The sequence below is a fragment of the Schistocerca americana genome, chromosome 4, assembly GCF_021461395.2.
Source record: "Schistocerca americana isolate TAMUIC-IGC-003095 chromosome 4, iqSchAmer2.1, whole genome shotgun sequence".
Taxonomy (NCBI): Eukaryota; Metazoa; Arthropoda; class Insecta; order Orthoptera; family Acrididae; genus Schistocerca; species Schistocerca americana.
In genome coordinates, this window is record NC_060122.1 from 100,266,051 (window position 1) to 100,270,220 (window position 4,170).

The following is a 4,170-nucleotide window of genomic DNA, read 5'->3' on the forward strand; positions in this document are numbered from 1 at the left end:
GTGGACTTAGCAATGGCTTATGGAAGTTCTTCGTAAAAAGACTCGCAATTATGAGACAGCTCATAAATTCGGATTCCAGTTAACTAAAAAGTAATATACAGAAATGAATTCTGTGTTGGCTCGAGGAAAATTCTTGTAATGAGCGCAATGGAAATTCCGTAGAAGAAAATGTGTGTGTGTGTGTGTGTGCGCGAGAGAGAGAGAGAGAGAGAGAGAGAGAGAGAGAGAGAGAGAGAGAGAAGATGAAGGGGATAGAGAATTACATGTAGCATGTGAACAGAAACCATACTATGTGTCTGGCATACAAAAAAATCTACTGAGATACGAAAAAATCTAATGTTCATAATATGTAACTTATGAATAATTACTTAACCCTTCGTTACTAAGAGGGAAAGGGAGAGGTGAGAAGATATAGAGAGTATGTGTGTATGATATCAGTTATATGTGCTTGGGATACAAAAAATCTATCGTTCGTGATATGTAACTTAATAATAATTACTTGATGATTGTGGCACAATAGAAATTATTGGAGTCAGGAGGAAAGTAACAGAGGGAACTTCCAAAATTACTTAAAGAATGTCTGGGAAGCGATACTGTGCGCCAAAATTGGAGCAATGCTGTGACACGAGAGCAAAGGAGACTCAAAGGACAAAAAAATCTATCGACTTGCCCGACTCCTCAGAGTAAGAACAAGATATTCACTAAAATTATCGACCGTTACAAAAGGAAAACACTCCGTAGAGTAGATTAACGAAAGAACTGGGTTTGAAATGGATATACTATTATGAATCGTCTGCAAGTTGTAAACCAAATTACAGCAGTGGGCAAAGAGTATGAATTACCACTCTGCCTGGGATGCATGAATCCTCAGAAGGCTTCTGTCCGAATTTGAGCAAAATCTATACCAACAGCGCTAATAAAGAGCCGCTGATCCAACCTATGTTAATACACTAAAGAGCATAAATGTTAGTGCTACAACTTTCATAAAACTTCAGCACTGGGGTGGGAAATTGAAGTGATATATGAACTGGCGAGAAAATTCCATACCACCAAAAACTTTCTCGTAAGTCTTAGAGGACGTTTTCGTAAACCTGAAATGGAAAAACTAAGTATCTTCGAAAGAGAAAGTTATAGAGGCATAGACGAAAGGGGTAGTTATTTAGGAAAAGTATTTATGCAATGGCAGAGGAGATTGCAGATACGAAGGAAACAAGAGAAAAGAGAACCCAAACAGAAAAAAGTAACTATTAGAGAGAAGGCGAGGCTTGTAAGCCGACAATAAATGTACCGTTGTCGCATTCACGTTCTTATCTTGCGGAATGCTGTAGTTATAAGCTCAGAGTGAAGCACAACTTCCAGTTTTCTTTCCCCACGACGCATTTCACCGGGCTATGCGCTTCTCATAAAGCTGCACTGTTGATTTTATTACATTGCTTTGTATTGTTCGGGCGTACGTGAATACCTTTCAGTGGTATTTACGTGTTTTACAACACTACACATGAGAAATGTAAAGACCACGATTTGTGTGTGCTGCTAAAACGGAATAAAACATAGTTTGCAAACATCAAGAGTACATCACTGCTGCGGTTACCGTACATGGCAAGGAAACAGTTAGTCACAAACTGCATTTCTTTCCACAGTCATTCCTAAATGAATCAGTCTGAAGTTAAGTTAAACGCTGAAATAAATTCAGACACGTGTCATTATAACTACGGTGCTGTCGTGTTAATGAAGAAGTAGTTATTATTAATACATATCAATGTAGAATGGGAAACATCTAGCATCTATTGAATGTTGGGCTCAATAAGGTTCCCTTTCTGTGCAGCGACCGTGGAATATAAAATTATAAAGAATGTAGAAACCAGTCGCGGAAACAATTTATTTATCTTGTTGCAAATCGATAGAAATCTGCCAAGGACAGTACTTATGGCATGTATCGGTAAGAAAAATGCATCGACGATGACTGATATCAGTCGAAATAGATTTGCAACAAATAAATTATGTTTCCGTGACTGGTTGCTGCATTCTTTATAATTTTAAATCTAGCATCTATTCAACAATTAAATCCAGCAGCAAATGCACTCCTACAAATAATATCGATACAGTATGTCTGTATGGTGTTAAAGAATATTGGTTATCAAAATAGAATGCTTGCGTTTCTTCTCTGAGTGTTGCCAGTACACTCTTTCCGTGAATGTCACTTGCACACTGCGCAACGAAAAGCATTGAATCTCGGCTAAAATTTCCGAACATTATCTTGTTAGCTTGCAATCGACGAAATGAATTAAACCTTTTTACTATAGGCTTCTTGAAGAATGAACTAGAGAAATGAACTTCCGCTAACAGATTTTAAATGTTTATAGGGAGTCGGAACCAGGCTGCACATAACGCAGGAAAATATCAGGCAAACGCTAACTTACGATAAAGGATCAGGGAACTACGTAAGACAATAATTTACAACCATTTACACAGGACAGAAAGATAGTTAAATTGAAAACGCAGATAAAGGCGCTAAACAACGAAATAAACACCAAACTAAGTAAAGCGAATGCAGCTGCTCTTAGTTTAAATTAATCTCCTTTGTGCAGGAGAATTCCGCTGAAGCTACCATACCAAACAACTATTTAAGAATGGCCTAAATCACTATGTAAACTAATATGTAGATGTAGTACATCATAAGACATTAATATTGTGCTCATAAGGAACGTGTAGTAAGCCCACGGAATGCTGCTGGCAGATAACACTGCCGCTAAGAGGCTCAAGCTTCAACCAGCTGCGGTGTCCGAGCGGTTAAGGAGTTGGACTTGAAATCCAATGGGTTCTACCCGCACAGGTTCGAATCCTGTCCGCAGCGACATTTTTAATTCCTTCATTCACACTGAAAACTGCACCCCGAGCACCAGTAACAGATAAATGAAAGCTAAAAGGAAGGTGCGCTGCTCACAAAAATTACAAACTGAATGCGCGCGCGTCGTAAGCGATTGTCGTTGACAACAATGCTACCATGAATAATGTCATAGAATAAATTTTTTTGTTAGATTAATGAAATCACCGTTTTAAAGTGCCGCTCTCAGTCTAGCCTGTGTTACCACAGGAATATCTTTGACCCATGAAACTTCGAATTACCCAAACGCTTAATGTTAAGATATCTTTGTTTCGGTAGCAAAAAAAAAAAACGAAGAAACACAATGATTGTTCAGTTCTGACAGTAAGTGTTTTACTCACACAGTATAGGTGTCAAATAAGTAGCTAATCCCATAATTAGACTTCAAATTTCTAGTATTAATTGACCTGCGCAGTGGTAGAGGGAACTGTCGTTTCCTCAGCAAGAAGTATGAGTGTTTTTTATTTCAGTAAGATACGTAATCATTCAAGTAATTTGTGCCCTCAAATTATACAGTTCAGGGTTCGAGTATTACATTTTCTTAGTATACGTCGAAATATTCAGCTACCGAAGACAGCAAGTATCTGAATCCAACTCCTCCGGTTTGTGAATTGGATTTTTAACATTTAGTAATTTACATTTAGTAATTTCATCAGCAATAATCCGGTCATAGCTGTTTGTATTGTCGTAGTACAAATGATGTGTGCGCATTACGACTGCCAAATACGTGTTTTAGATATTATTGTTTAGTGAAAATAAACTAGTGATCTTTCAGCGCCACTATTCTATGGACAATAAGATGATTAGAATGTTCGTGCGTATGTAAGGACAGTTTGTAAAAAATCTGGATTTTGATCTATTGTTTGTTGAACAGTGCACTTTTTAACAGAATGTATTGTTTTTCGCTACTATGAAAGCAACTGAGAACTCGGTTTTATTTTTCGATGAAAGATTGCCAAGCGCGAAAGTAAGTATGTTACTTACTAGTAAAGTTTCGTAGGCTTACTTTAAAGCGAATTTTTGAGCTCACTCATATATTTCAGATTACAAGCTTTTCCCCATCACATCGAACAATCTAGCAAGTATATCCACATTATTCATTTGCTTCGCAGGCGATCATAAGATGTTAATCAGTGGAAGAACTTGTCTCTTATAGCTTTATTCGATATGGTGAATACTGTACATAATTACGCGCGCAATGTGCAGTTACTTCCACCATAGTAAGACGCTTCATTTCGCATCAGATGTCAGCGGTGATGGTAATACCTCTACAAAGACTCGTGCGT

General features: G+C 37.6%; 1 non-coding gene across 1 annotated transcript; it reads left to right on the plus strand.

Moving 5' to 3' along the window:
- Positions 1–2,772: 2,772 nt before the first annotated feature.
- Positions 2,773–2,854, plus strand: Trnas-uga. Its single transcript has one exon. It is a non-coding gene; the product is annotated as a tRNA-Ser (tRNA).
- Positions 2,855–4,170: the final 1,316 nt, after the last annotated feature.